The sequence below is a fragment of the Gopherus flavomarginatus genome, chromosome 5 (assembly GCF_025201925.1).
Source record: "Gopherus flavomarginatus isolate rGopFla2 chromosome 5, rGopFla2.mat.asm, whole genome shotgun sequence".
NCBI lineage: Eukaryota > Metazoa > Chordata > Testudines > Testudinidae > Gopherus > Gopherus flavomarginatus.
The window spans coordinates 148,566,144-148,582,288 of NC_066621.1; the positions used below are offsets into that span (position 1 = coordinate 148,566,144).

Consider the following 16,145-nt stretch of genomic DNA (forward strand, 5'->3'; position numbering starts at 1 on the left):
GAAATCAAACTGCAAAAACAACTGAAGAGACACAAGTTTATGCACCTATAGAACTCTCACCCAGAACTAAATGCTTCTATATTTATCCAGCATACAGTCTACATCATCAGCTATTTTAATCCCTCTAACTACTAGTGGATTGTGACACTGCAGTTGGATAAAGACATTTGACAAAAATCTTATTTAGAGATCAGGATAAACTTAATTGGTTTTTAGCCAGACCTGCACAAAGATGGGCTATTCCACACATACAGTTGTTAATCTGCCCATTATGCTCTGTAAGATCCAACTGAAGAAGAAAGATGCTAGAAGGAATGTAATATTTCAGGAGCACATTTCTGTGTGTCTCCTTAAAACGAGTAACAGCTACTAGATAGTAAATTAGGAACAAGACAACTGTGTGTTTTAAAAAGCAGATTCGCTAGAAAAGAAAACTGCTCGGTCTCTTCTGCTTCACATTTGAAATACACTATACCTAATGAAGGCTACATCTAATGAACAGCTATTTCAGTTTCTTTAAACAATAGCTAATGAGAATTCTTTAAAGTTACATTTTAATAAGAGATGGCCTCCCATACTTTCCACTGCAAATTGACATTTCCTCAACTAGATGCACGTTTTCCCTTGGTAATGTCAAACAAACGACACTCAGGAAATATGGGTCCACTTCTCAGCCTGTGCGCCTTTTGATCAGGTCCTGCGTGACTTGTTCAAAGCCAATGGGAAATGAACCCGATTGACTTTGATAGGCTTTGGAGCAGGCCCTTAAGCGATGCATGCCTCAGTTCCCTCTGCACTCTCTCCCTACCGCATTGGGGTGCTTAGAGGCTACATTTATCAATGACCGTAAGGTGATGAAATGCTATGATGGTTGATGGGAGTGAGTATAAATGCAGAGAGATAGATAGAACACTCTGCTTCTATGCAAATATGCCACCTAAACCCCCAGCTCCCTGGAATCTCTCTCTCCTGGGAGGCAAATACTCCTAGTTTTTATATAATTCAAAAAGTATTGGTTTTGTTATAAAAATTTCTTAAACACACACAGTGGGAGGTTTACTATCAGTTCCCCCGGCACCCACACCCACACAAATTGCTGTACAGTGATTTATATAAGAACATAAAAGCCATTCTCATAATTGCCTATTAGAAATTATACAATAGGTAAATGACAGGGCTGCAAAAGCAGTGAAGATGCAAATACGCTGAAATGGGTGTTGGGTGAGGATTATGACTTCTTTTCTGCTGTGAAATAGCCTAGAATCACTGGGTACATCTACACCACTATCACCACCACCATGAGGCACCAAGTCTCCAAACCCAAGTCAGTTGACTTGGGCTTGTGGGTTAAAAGTTGTTGTGTAGATGTTCGAGCTCAGAGACCCACCCCCTTGCAGGGTTCCCAGGGCCCAACATGAAGCTAGCAGTGCCAAGTATAGCACATGGGGCTGTTGAAAATTTTCTGTTGAAACTGTTAGATAGAAAATTGGATTTCAACCGAGTTACGCTCTTCACAGTCAACAAGTTAGTGTGTGTTTTCTGCCAAAAAAATTTTATTTTTTCCTCAAAAAGCCAAACATATGAAAACTGAAATATATCTGAATCAGACATGCCACCATGGTGCCTCATGGGAGTTGTAGTTCAGTTGTCTTGTATCCCCATTCTCCTCTATTAGTTGGTGGTTGCAATCCAGCTGGGGAGTCCATTACACACTACTTCCCCTCACCAACAGGGCAGACACATAGTCCAACCAGGGAGCTTGGCCCATACAGAATGGGGTCATAAGACAACTGAACCACAACTCCCATAATGCACTGAAGCAGCACTTCCAAATCAAACTATTGTGGTTTTCAGTTGAAATATTTCAGTTTTTCACTGAGGAGGTGGGGGAAGAGAGTCAACATTTTCTGTAGGGAAAGAAAACCACCACCATTTTCCAAACCAGCTCTCTGTAGAACACTTCACAAGCACTGGGGTAACATATGCACCAACCTCGGCACATCACTTAAACAGAAGAAATATATTAGCTTCCAGTTAATGTAATATTAGAGAAAGAATAACAGTACCATGATTTATTAGAGCCTCTAGCCATATGGAAGAGTCCTATAGAATTTAACAATGATTTAACTTTGCAGGATTCTATGGAAACCCACAAAACTAGAGTTTAGAAAGTGATCTCTTTTCTATGGGATTTTTCAGTCACCTTATAAAATTGTATAGCTGGGATACAATTCCTATACATTTATTAGAGAAGGCTTTTTTTCCCCCAAAAAAAGCCATACGCCATCTCAAACTACAGAAAGGTTACCATTTTCTACAAGATTCTCATAAGGGCATAATGTGTTATCTGAGGAGACATCCCATTTCCTGCTCTGAAATTATATGCTTTATTAATTCAAAGATTATATAATTTGATTTTCGGTATATTGTGTGTCTCATGTAATTTTAAACAATTACATGCAGTTTTGCTCCATTTGTGGGTTAAGAAATGTTGTGCCTCACAAATGGAAGAATAGCATTTACGACAAAAGTCAGTTCCAGAAAACTATGAATATTAAAAAAAATGGTTTCCATCTATGGATCAGAGAGTAAGTTGACTGCACAGATTACAGTATTTAATATGCTATAAAAATTTTTCCTTTTTTTTGTCCTATGCAATTAGTTGAGTTTTTGGTGGTTTCATAGCCACAGTTATTTCACATGCAATTTGCCAGGCAGACAATCTTCATAGAAAATAATTGGGAGTTCAAAAATGGAACAATACGCCCAGAAGAGCCTTCAACCTCCTAAAAAATGTCTTGATATATTTCAGAACAAGGAAGGAGGTATGTGGACTAACCTCCTGCGTTCGAGAACATGTTTGGTTTTAAAATCAAACACTTGCACACACTGGTGTCTAGCACGCAAATCAGTTACGTAAGATATTTTACCAGGATACACATTTAAATACCATCTCTTGTAAACAAGGTTGTTCTGGAGACAACAGGGATTAGTATAGTTCAAACAGTCCCTCTTCCATGGGCACTGCACTGAGTAAAGTGTCTGCATTCACAGAGTTTCCATCAAAGTGGGCCTGAAAAAGGTACACACATTTTCATGGACACATTTGCTCCTCACACAAGCCTGCACTCATCCCAGATCAGGAGATAACACTGTGCCGACCAAAGAGCAAAAACAGCAAACATGAAGGAATGTTAAAATGAGGGGTCCCTGGCAGTCATGGAATAGATGTCTTTAAATTAACAGATTTACAGCCACTTACATACACACAAGCATCCTTGAAGGAAACAGCTGTACGTCCCTTAGCTGTATGTCCCTTACTTTTAGCAGAGATGTTTCATAGGGTCACACAAGAGTTTACAGCTCATTTAAGTCCCACCCATTTACTGGGAGGTGGGGAGGGGCAAACAAGACATGCTTGTTCAGACAGCCTTCCAGACAGACAAATGGATTACGCCACAGCCCCTGAGACCAGCACTAAATTCTTTTAGGTTCTTATATGTTTGCAAAGAAAAGCCAATAGGTGACAGCTAGAGAACAGCAGCAAGTTAGATGGCATAGAGTCCGTGATGGAAGGTAGCATCACCCAAATGTGTTTGGACCAGAAAGGATCAACATTACAAGCAGCCATCCATTCAAAATGCAGGACTACCTCGGCTGCTGTGCCACAGCAAAGCTCCATGCGGGTGGGGCCAAGCAGCTCCAAATTGCCTTTTGACCTGCCTTCCCAATACTGGGACTGACTGGGAGCCAAACTGGCCTCTAGCAGCCTAAAGGCTGCTCTAATCTATGCTGATTTGTAATGGAAAACCTGAATGCCATTACATCAGAAGATCATCAAGCATAGATTGCTCTGGGCTCTTGTCATCAACCACCCCTCCCCCCGACATGCCCCTCAGGATGGCTGAGAGTTGGCTAAGCAATTTATATTTCCCTATAGTAATTTTCATCCTGACTTTCTCATGCATTCCATTTCCATAGCAATTCATGTTTCCACGTCCGGGACAGTCCTCATCTTCCCACTGTGGGTTGCTTTAGCATGGACCAGTGAAGGAGCCCAGAGAATTCTATGGATAATATTGAAGCAGCTCTGCCCTTTACAGCCTTTGGCACACTGTCCAAATATTGCATAATAATAAAGGCTGACTGCTGATGCATGACGGGAAACTTAGCCGCCACCCGACAATGTAAGCAGTTCATATGCCCTATTTTCACGTGCTTTCCTCCCACTGTGGTTTATTCCCCATCTCAAGCCATAGTCTCTGCTTTATGACTTTCCACTCAATTGCTACGGAGATGATTATGTTGTCACTGACAAACGTAAATGGCAGGTGAAAAATAAGCAGCAGAAGGAAATTAACTCAGAAGAGCCCGTTTATGGCAGGCAACATTTGTATGAAGAGCAGGAAGAGATGCAAAATAACCAGCTGAGTATAGCAGAGAGGCAGGCTATGAGTATGTCTACACTGCAATTAGACATCTGTGGCTGGACCCTGCCAGCTGATGTGGGCTCTCGGAGCTCAGGCTAACAGGCTGTTTAATTGTGGTATAGATGCTTGGGCTTGATCCTGGGCTTTAGGACCCCATAAGGTAGTGAGGGTCCCAGAGCTCAGGCTGCAGCCCGAGCCTGAATGTCTACACCACAAATAGCCCTCTAGCCTGAGCCTTGAAAGCCCAAGTCAGCTGGCATGGGCCAGCTGAGTATCTAAGTGCAGTGTAGACATACCCTATTATGTTTTAGTGGTATTTTCTAATAAGCATCAGCAGTTCCCTATGTAAAATCCTGACATATCTTAGGAAGTTCTGCTGAGTTTAAGAGGATGCTGGGTAGTAATATTTTGTCCTGTCCATTCAATCTTAGCAGAGAGCTCAGTGGAAACGCTAGACACCATCTTTTTGGGGAAATATGCGCCAGATCCAGGGGAAGGCAGCACGGCTGATCTGCACAGAGTAGAACACAGGGACATGGTGACAAGGTCAATCAAAGCTCTCTTCTGTACTCCACTGACTTGGGGGCAGGGCACGACATTGTCTCCTAGACACAATTCTAAATGGACAAAACCTCAGCTGAAAGTCAGCATGATACCAGGTCCTAGTCATGTCTTTTTCACTACTACCTCTGCAGCAGGGAAAGGAGTGGTTGAGAGTCCCTATACCAGAAGGTTCCAGTAGAGTTTAGAAGAGGTAACCCCATTTCTCCTGTTCACCTCAAGTGTCTCTCTTCATGGGAAGGGGCAGCATTTAGCCAGTCTCGGTATTTCAGTGGGCACAGATGCAGAAAGACAGCCTTATTTTTCATTGGAGCACACCACACTATGATCAGTGAAACACAATGGGCTCCATCTTCTGCCCCTTTATGCTGGTGGACAACATATGTCATTGACTTCAATGGGTGCTAGAGGTTAGACCTCACAGAACGTACTTCATTGTAAAGAGAGAGATTTGTCTGTGATATCAATTAACTTTACCTAATTAGCCTCAAACCTCCTGTGAGAGGCAAGGAACTACTTGGATCAACAAGCTTGAATGGAAGCTCACTAACCAGTACAAACATGGAATACATGATTTAGTTAACCATCCAGTAGCTAGATATGCATAGTTAAGTATTGCCATCTACATTCCTTTTGATAAGCAAGACGTGAAGCCACTTGTCTGACAAGGCAAATTGCTCTTAAATAATTTGTAAGGCCCCGTTCATGCACTGGACCTCAGTTTCCCCTGGAGTGGAATTCTCCCATTAGGATTCCTTCCAAGAGCATTCAGTGGAGTAGGTGTGCTGAGAAATACTTGGAGGAAGATGCCATTTCTTCCAAAAAGGCCATGCAGAAGGGCCTGTAACGAAGGCCTTTAGCCACACTATGACAGCACCCATACTCAGCAAGAGGTAATGGCTGCTGAGGCTTGTAAAGACATTGAAAAAAAAATATTCGGAAAGGGTTCAGAAAAGAGCTACAAAAATGAACTGAGGTCTGGGAAACCTGCCTTATAGTGAGCCTTGAGCTGTTCAATGTCTTTAGCTTATCAAGAAGGTTAAGAGGTGACTTGACCACTATCTATAAGTGGGGAGATTTCCAACAACGGAGGACTCCTCAATTTAGCATACAAAGGCATAACAAGACCCAGCAGCTAGCAACCGAAGGAAGAAATTTGAACTAGAGATTAAAAATTTGCCCCTTAAGCCATTGGATACCTAATCAGCGTAACAGCTTACCAGGGGATGTAGTGGGTTTGCCATCACTTGAAGTCTTTATATCAAGACTGGATGCCTTTCTGAATAGAGCACTCTAGCTCCACCACACGGTATGGGCTTGATGCAAGGATTGTTGGGTGAAATGGTTTGGCCTGTTTGATACAGGAGGCCGGGCTAATTGATCATTAATGATCCCTTCTGGTCTTAAAGTCTCCGAATGTTTCAATACCCTAAAATCTTCCACTGCTTGGTGTTTAAAACAGACTCTTGCATTTCCAAGCACCATCCTTCTGCTCACGATACCTGACACCTGGTTGCCAAGCACTAACTGCCTGGGAGCGTAAACACTGCTTCTAGAGCAGCATTTCTTGCATGCAGCCGCCATGGGGTTTTCTTGCGGTCACAGCCTTCAGGGCAGTGATTTGGGGGCGCAAAGCAGCAGCGGTCTTCCAGGGAAGCTGGTGAACAGTTTGAATGCCAGTGTACACAAACCCTGAGTATGAAAAGGCTGTTAGGGAAATCCACACGCCACTGTGTTACTCTCTCTATTCTTTTTCAGATGAGAAAAATGGGCTCCACGCCCCCAGGTGCAAAGGTCACCAGAGCCCCGCAACGCTGGAGAGTCCAAGAGGAAGTGCTGCACTTGGAGTGGGCAAGGCCAAGACACTGGAATGCTGCGTCCATTCGATGCATCTCCTCCCTCCCTCCTGCTCAAACACAGCTTCTGCAAAGCGACCTATCAATGCCTGACTGCAGTTTAAAGCCCAGTATTGCCAACCCCAAGCATTCCAATAATCATGAGATTTTAACAATCTCATGGCTTTTAAGACAAAACACTAATACATCTGAGTTCTTTTCAATTACCTTCAGGTTGCAGAATGCTTACAGAGCATTATGTTCTTTCTTGAGGTTTCTCTCTGTAACCATAAGGGCTAGAAGCTTAATTTTTTTTTTTAAAGGAAAGCTGAAATTCTCACAGTCACAGGACTCCAGGAGCTGGAGCTTAAAAAAAATAAATTACTGGACTACAATAAAATCATGAGAGTTGGCAGCTCTACTGGCTGAATCCCTAGGGGAGGGTAACAGGGCAAATGTTGTGGTCACGTACTGTCCACCCAACTCCTCCCCATCAGCCTTCCTGACTGATTCAGATCCCTGGGGCTCTCTCTCTTTCTCTCCTCAGAATCTCCCACATGCATCCTCAGTGACTTCAGTTTTCATGTCGATAAACCATCTTAACTGCACATCCCCTCATTCCTCACCTCTTCGTTTGACTCTCCCACTCACCAACAGGACTGTTCACTCGACTTGGTCACCCCCACACACAGCTCTCTCACTTGCTGCATTTCCCCTCCCTGAGCATCACCAGTCCCTCTTTCTGCAACACCCGTCACCCCCACATCACACCCCTCTGTCCCTTGGCCATTCTGGGACTTCCAGTCCACCACACTGAGGACTTCTTGTCTGCTCTCTGCCCTCTCCTCCCTTTCTTCTGCCAGTCTGGTTGTTGATTCTGTCCATGCTTCACTCCTCCTCCATCCTTGATTCTTTTACCCCTCTCTTCCATGACAAGATCCACCCTGCCAATCCTCATTTGTCCTCAACACCCACCTCCTTCACTCTGGCTCATGCTCTGCAGAGCATCTCTGGCAGAAATCCTGTGACCAGGCTAACTTCCTCCATGGCATATTCGTCCTCTCCTCCCCCAGTGCTGTCACCTCCCTCGCTACACAGCTCTGCCTCTCCAGTTTAACTGAATCCCAGATACCTCTTCACTGCAGCAACTTAGTCTTCAAACACCCCCCCCCTCCACATACCCCCCCGCACCCAACCTCCTCCTCCTGCCTCCACTCACTCTCTCTGCAAAAGTTCTCCATTTCTTCCCAGTGAAAACTGACAGGACACAACCTGACCTTCCCCCTCCCCTCAACTTGCCTTCCATTCCCTCCTCCCCTATCACAGATACAGGGGTTCTCTCAGTTACATCAAACACAAGCTGCTAATCTTCACTTTCAAAGCCTTTCCCTCGCATTGACTATCAAGGATGTCAACTCCTACCTCGGATTGTCTCATGATGCCAGTCACCATCCCCTGCTCTGTGACATTTTCAAACAAGCACCTTTCTGCCACGGTGCCCCTTGTGCTTGGGCAGAGCTCCCCATAAACACTCCAAAAAACTACCTCCTCCTCCAAGAACCCTCCTGCTCTCTTCTTTGCTGTGATGCCCATCCAAAAAAAAAAAAAAACTTGACAACTGTTAGGCTGCTGGTGCAAAGATGACTGCCTACCATGCTCACCAATACTGTCTCGTTTCCTTGCACTCTCCTGTCAGTCTATTTGCATCCATCTGCTGTCTCTTGTTTTATACCTCAGTAGTAAGCTCTTCAGGGTGGGGAACTGTCTTTTTGTTCTCTTTATACAGTGCCTTGCAGAAGGGGATTCTATGCTATGACTGGGGCTCTTAGATATTTGTATGGTAATACAAATAATACCACCTGTCGCCAGCTAAAGGTGAGCAACCTCCCTCCCTCTTCGCCCTCCCTCTTCCTTATTAGCAAAGAGTATGTTGTACAAATTGCAACCACACATACCAAGGAGGGGCAGGAGAGCAAATCAAGCCCAACAGTTTTGTAATCTGCTCCCTAGGGCTTCTTGCATTAAATGGAATGTTAGAGATAGAGCAACTGGAGGAGGGACTAATGCAATTGTTAAATCAAGCTAATACTCACCTACTTAACTGCTTTACAAAACACTTACTAATTAATCCTCACATCCCCCCCACGTGGCAGACAAGTACTATAATCTAAGTTATACAGATAGGGAAACCAAAGCAACAAGTTTAATTGACTTTCCCAAAGCCCCAGACAGAATCGGTATCAGAACTGGAAACTTTGAGTATTCCTAGCTTCATCTCCAATCCCAGGATTCAATCATGCCTCTTTCTATAGCCCATCGTTTATTTGTTACGAAGTGCAACCACACACACTTTAAAAAATCCAGCAAGGATATGAACTGAATTTTAAAGCATGAAATTAACAGCACCTGGAAACAGATTCATTGGAGCTTTTTAGTTCAACAATAAAATGCAGATCTTTTTTAAAAAGTACAATCGTATTTTTTTTTTTAATCTGGGGTGCATTTTAAACAGCATACTTAATAGCTCTGGTTAAGTCATATTCAATTACAACAGAGGAAGCACACCTTGCTTAACATGGCACTAAGAGTTGATTCATGGGAGTTGCAACTCCTGGAAAAGTTAATTTATTTAATTATGACAGTCAAGCCAGGAACCCAAGTGTCCAACAAAATCCACGTTTATGAAAGAAGCCTGGAGAAATCTTGTCAAGCAGGCTTCAGAAGTCGCCCAAGATGACAGTTAGGAGCCTTGACTTTATCTGCTGGTAGCAAATGAAAGAATTAAACCCATGAATACTTGAAGCATTGCTGGAAAGGACATTCTGACACTGCAAGTCAGCCCAGAACTCTCTTGAAAGATATGAAGATTGACAATTTATGTTGTAAACACTTAAGAGAAATAGGAATGACCAATGCTAACTATTTAGAGTGTATATTTGAATACCAGGGAGGGAAAAGAACCACACTTTATGAAAGGAGCCTTAACATAATGGGCTTAGTAAATTTATAGATGTTATAATAAGCATGTTAGACATCTCAGCTTGTGTTAGAGATGATTATATGCACATCAACAGAAGGGGTTATAAACAACCTAGTGAATGCTAACCGTTTATTAAAAACAGCTCTGAAGCATTAACCCTTTATAACTGGAACCTCAGAAAAAGTCTACCACATCAATCTGGGTCAGTCCCCACAAAAAATACATAATAATGTGGCATCTTTATTCAATTCCAAGGCTTCCAACTTTGAGGTAAAAGTGTTTCTACTAAAAAGCCCAACAAGAGTTGCAGATTTATCAGGGAATATAAGATAAGTTTAACTACACACATTCTGCTCCTTTTCTCCCCAAAAACCCCCCAAACTTGTCCTTGTGACACTCCATAGCCCTCCTTCCCCTTCCAGGTTCCCACTGGTTTTTTCAGCAGCTGATAGACAGAGCATGTAAAGGGAGGAAAGTCCAGGAAGTCCTGGCACTTGGAGGACTCTAGACTGCAGGGGTTCTGCTCCCGACCAGCAGGTAAACAAGACTTGCAAGAAGTGGAGTACTGAATATCTTTGCACCTTCTGAGTGTTTTCAATAGCAGATAAACATAATCCAGTCAGACTTGCAGTCTCGTCCACACCCCTTTTCCATCTTCTGAATCTAAGGCCATGTCTACATCTAAAATTTTGCAGCGCTGGTTGTTACAGCTGTATTTGTACAGCTGTATAGGGCCAGCGCTGCAGAGTGGCCACACTTACAGCAACCAGCGCTGCAAGTGGTGTTAGATGTGGCCACACTGCAGCGCTGTTGGGCGGCTTCAAGGGGTTTCGGGGAACGCGAGAGCAAACCGGGAAAGGAGACCAGCTTCGCCGCGGTTTGCTCTCGCGTTCCGCGAACCACCCTGCAAACCGGAGGGAAGGAGACCTGCTTGCTCGGGTTCGGGGAACGCGAGAGCAAACCGGGAAAGGAGACCAGCTTCGCCGCGGTTTGCTCTCGCGTTCCGCGAACCACCCTGCAAACCGGAGGGAAGGAGACCTGCTTGCTCGGGTTCGGGGAACGCGAGAGCAAACCGGGAAAGGAGACCAGCTTCGCCGCGGTTTGCTCTCGCGTTCCGCGAACCACCGTGCAAACCGCAGGGAAGGAGACCTGCTTGTTCGGGGAACGCGAGAGCAAACCGCGGCGAAGCTGGTCTCCTTCCCCGCTTTGCTCTCGCGTTCCCCGAACCCCGAGCAAGCAGGTCTCCTTCCCTGCGGTTTGCAGGGTGGTTCGCGGAACGCGAGAGCAAACCGCGGCGAAGCTGGTCTCCTTCCCCGGTTTGCTCTCGCGTTCCCGGAACCACCCTGCAAACCGCAGGGACGGAGACCTGCTTGCTCGGGGTTCGGGGAACGCGAGAGCAAGCCGGGGAAGGAGACCAGCTTGATTACCGGAGGCTTCCTCAGGTATGCTGGGATACCTGCTTATTCCACGGAGGTCAAGAAAAGCGCTGGTAAGTGACTATACTTGATTACCAGCGCTGGATCACCAGCGCTGGATCCTCTACACCCGAGACAAAACGGGAGTACGGCCAGCGCTGCAAACAGGGAGTTGCAGCGCTGGTGGTGCCCTGCAGATGTGTACACCTCCTAAGTTGCAGCGCTGTAACTCCCTCACCAGCGCTGCAACTTTCTGATGTAGACAAGCCCTAAGGGCTGTCTAGAGTGCCACAGAAGTGTTAGCAGAGAGTGAACTGAAGGAGGAGGGGGGGAAAGGAGCCTCAGATCAAGACTGGTTTTATTCGGTTTAAAGTATTAAGGAACAAATTCCACACTACTTTACACTCTACCCATCCTGTTTACTTCACTGGGGCCAGCACAGGGTCTAAATCAGATACTAAAACTGGATGTATGCCTGGTTCGCTGATGGAATCTAAAGGACTTCCTATCGCAACAGCAGAGGAAGGGGCTGACTCCACCCACAAATAAACCCAGGAGCAAGCAGGGCAAAGAACCATGAAGCACTGAGTGCCTTCGGCTGCCACTGAAGTCGCACCTTGGAAGACCACGGCCATAGTTACAAAATGAACTGAAAAGCCAGAAGTTCCTTTTGCTGTTTTGTTCCAATATAAGGCAATTGCAAACAGAACATATTCAGTGCAGACACAATACCTGCATATTTTGTACAATACTTGGAGTTTTCCTAGTCTTCTGTAATTGATTAATCAAGAGTAATATGGGATGTGTCTGTTTGGCTTAAAAATAAATACCATACATAGTTCAATCTGCCAGTTTGAGGAGCAAATTTGATCTGACTCAGGTAACAGATTCTGATACAGTGGGACTAATTTAATCATCATGAAACTGATAAACTCAGTGCTTGCAGGAAGATGTTTCACTGAACCCCTTTACAGAAACTCACTGCTATTAAGAAATGTAGTTTGTAAGTTTCACTTACAGAAAGTGGAAGGAGACATATTTATGGCTCACAAAGAACTGGAACAATCAGTATCAAGAGATTTAACATGCAATATCAAAATCAACCTCTAAAGGACAAATTGGCAGAATGGGACAGCTGAGGCATCTGGATGGATCATGACTGGTTTGAGATTCGAGTTAGAAAATGAAACAACTATAATTTTGCCCTCTTCTGACTATCATCATCTGGGTCATTGCCCCAACAGCTACACCACTTCTTTCTCCTCTCTGTCTGGTATCTAGCCACACAAGAGAGAGTGGGACTTGTTGGAACCAATGGATCTTCTATCTTTAACGTCCTCCAGAGATCTTTTGGCATTTTGCTTTACTAGGAGATATGTTCAAGGCTCAAACTGAGGAGGGATGTGAGTGGGACAGAGATTTCCTCTGGTACACTGAGTTGTTTAATATAATATTAGTGTGGAAGCAAGGAATACAAGTTCCACTTTTTAACGTTTTTGTTATTTATGCCCCAGCATCCTGTCAACATTCCCTATCACATAAGCTGTAATGTCCAACATTGTACAAGCAGCATTTTCAGAAGTGGTTACTACTTTTAGGCATTCATCTTTGGACACTAAGGATGAAATCTTTCCTTCACTAGGGCTAATAAGCAAGCGTTTTGCCATTGACTTCCATAGGATCAGGATTTTTCAGAGGTGTTGGGGGTCCAGGCACTCAGCACCTCTAAAAAATAGAACATTAAAAAAAGCCAACAAAGATCAAGTCCTCAATGTCAAACTATTCACTGAAAAATGGGAGCATCCAAAATGAATGGACACTATTGAAAACTATGGTTTGAGTGACTACCCTAGATCACAGAGCAAATCTGCGGCAGATTCCAGACCACCAGTCTTATGCATGAACCACACATCCAGTCTCCCTCTAACACTGGGGTTTCATAATTTTGTTTGTAAGTCCCTTGGGGTGGGATCCTCTTTTGTTCTCTTTGTATAGCACCTACCACAATGGGATCCTGGTCTATGACAATACAATATCCTCGTTATGGCAATACAAACAACAAGTTAGTATGCACACTATTTCCCTCCACCACACACTACCATAATGCTGAGTTAGACTGTAAAGTCCTCAGAGGAGGGAACCTTATTTCTTTCATTTTGCAGGGTGACAGGTACTCTTCCTCATACTCCATAAATGCTGGCACTCTGTTAGCAACAGTATGTATCTCAGACTGTCCCAACCACCAGACAGACAACTGGAGATTTAGGAAAAGTGTATTTGAAAAGCAAGTTTTGGACCTTGTGTCTGTAAAAATCATGTTTAAAAGCCTACAACTCACACTCCTCTTGTCACAAGTCATCAGTAAGTGGTTGTGTCAGCAGGAGGATAAACAGAAACACCCTGTGGGGTATCATGCATGTTCCCTACATGTCTGTTCAGATGCCATTAGAGAAACAGGTAGGCATAGCATCCTCACTCCCCCAAAGGAGCAAGAGTAACTAAAGGGGAGCAGTAAGTAGAGGGAGGAAGAGAAAAAGCTAGGCCAGTGGTTCCCAACCCACTGACAGAGGACACCGTGTACTTCCCCCAACCCATCTCAACTCGTGACTTGTCCAAGTGCAGCAACCACGCTCAGTTTCCCTCTCCCATTCTCCTCTGCTCCTGTTCTCCCCTCTCCTGGCTGTTCATTTTTATTCTCTCATTCAGCGGCTTCCCCTCTCCAGTCAGCAGAAGGTTGCCAGTTACGGGCAGGGGGTTCATTGGTGGCTCCATAGGGGCCAGACCACAGATGCCAAAACAAGCCAAGGTGAGGAGTTTGAGCCAGCAGCCATGTCAATACCATCGTTTGGCCGGTTTCATGGGGATACAGTGGGGGCAGAAGGCAGCTGGCTACCAAGGCTGCTTTACACACAAGCCACAGTCTGTACAATGGGGAGGCAGATCCAGGGCTCTGCGGTTTACTCCAGCCCTGCTGTTCTTCCTCCACTATTCTAGGGGTGGGGGTCAACCCCCACGGTAGGAAACACACTCCAGGTTAATGGGCATAGCACTGGGCACACCCACTAGCCACACCCTCCCCAGCTATCAGCAAGAGAATACCCCTCCCCGTCTAAAAGACAGACCAGAGGAAATACTAGAGACTCCAGTTGCAGGATTAACCATAGCAACCAGATTCATAATACCGCCCCCTCCCATATCTCCCCTACTCGTGCAGACACACTCTCCTGCAGCCCAGCTCGCTCCGGATTTGACGACAACTAGTCAGGATGCGGAGCAGCCAGAAGCCCAGGTGCTTCTCCGCGCCCCCGGCTCACTGCTGATCGCCTGCCCCGGCGGGGCTCCAAAGCGAGCCCCCAGGAGCTCGATCCCACGGGAGCCCCGCGCCCTCGCCCTCCGCCCGGGGAGCGGAAACCCAGCCGCAGTTTCAGTGTCACCCACTGGGGAAACCTGATTCGCCTCTTTTCCGCCCAGCCTGAGCCAGCCAGCGGCTTCCCCGGGGCCGCCACCGGCACTTGGCTGCAGAAGCGAGACGCTGCCAAGCCCCAGCCCTGCCCTAGGCTCGGCGAGCTTGGCAGGGTGGGGGCGGCGGGTGGGATCCTAGCGAGAGGCAGTCACCCCCCTGCCCCTCCATGCGGGTGTCACCCCCCGGTGGGGGTCCGAGGCGCCCCGGTGCCGCACCCCCATGGAGCTCGGACGCCCGAGCCTGGCCGCTCCGCCTCATGCGCCCCTAACGCCCAGGTGCAGCTGGCCGCGGCACTGCACCTTGACCGGCCGGCCGCGGGCCACTGCTCCGGGGGCAGCGCCCAAGCCGGAGCCGAGGGAAACGTCCCTCGCATCTGCCCTCTTTGTTAGCCGGCCCCCGGCGAGATGCAGCTGCCGCCCGGAGGAGGCGGGGGGTTGATTGGCCCCAGCTGCTCGCCCAGCCCGGCAGGAGGGTCGCTCCCGCAGCCCCCCCGTCCGCAGCTTCCCAGGAGCCGGGGGTTTAAAGCTCGCCTCGCTGGCGAGGGGCATCCCTGCAAAACCCGCCTGCGATCAGCCATTTTCCGGGCAGGCAGCCACCCGCGGGCGCGGACCCGGACCCGGGGCTGTCCTCTCGCGGTCCCACAACCTGAGCGGCCGGTTCAACGCGGAGCCACTTCCCCGGGCTGGGAGCGAGAGCCCGGCGCGGCGCAGCCCCCCACGCCCGGGGCTCGCCCAGCCCAGCCCGCCCCTGCGCTTCCCCGGCGGGAGAGCCACCGCCGCCGCCCGCCCTTACCTGCAGACCCCGGGCATCCTTAGCAGCCAGCCCCGGCGCCTGCCTACCCAAGCAGCCGCTCCGCTAGCGCCCGTCCCCGCCGCCCGTGCGCTCGCCAGCCTGCAGGTGACATCATCCCCACTCGGCCCGATAGGATACAAGGCGGCCAGAACTGCGCATGCGCTGGCCCCTGTAGGCCCCCAACGCCAGCTGGGAGTTGTAGTGCGGAGCCGCCTTGCCGTGCCCGCGGCCGCGCTCCAGCCGGGACTACACTTCCCAAGCCCCCTCTGCCCCTAGCCCCAGCTGGAATGCTTCCCCAGTGGGCACGCTGCAGCCGAGGGGAGCGTGCCTGGCAGGGAGGCTGCAGCCGGCTGGTGCAGCGGGGCTGCCCTTTGTCATTCAGCGCACACACACCCCCTTAGGGGCCTCAGTTTGGGTTGGACCGTTCCTGGAGGCCTCGGCACATGACACCATCTTAACAGATGAAGTGTTAATTCCTGGAGCCTGCAAGACACTCCCGGAGGGTTGGCAACCCTGGCACCCGCTCCCACCTGGCACAGACCTACCGGAGGAAGCGTTTGCTGCGCGCACTGGGACGTTGCCCTAACAGGGTCTCTCACCCTAGCCCCAGTTCCCCCTTTCAGTGCGCCAGGCGCGGCCCAGCTGTGCCTTCTTGGTGCGCAACAAGCG

General features: G+C 47.5%; 1 protein-coding gene across 3 annotated transcripts in view; it reads right to left on the bottom strand.

Annotated features, from left to right (window-relative positions):
• DAAM1 (dishevelled associated activator of morphogenesis 1) overlaps nt 1-15,593 on the bottom strand; it is a 183,840-nt gene extending 168,247 nt beyond the window's left edge. For 2 of the 3 annotated variants that reach the window (XM_050952534.1, XM_050952532.1), the window contains exon 1: nt 15,477-15,583. The gene's annotated coding sequence lies outside the window, so the exon portion shown is untranslated. Of the gene's footprint in view, nt 1-15,476 lie in introns of all 3 variants that reach the window. The other variant, XM_050952533.1, reaches the window with a different exon arrangement.
• Nucleotides 15,594-16,145: the final 552 nt, after the last annotated feature.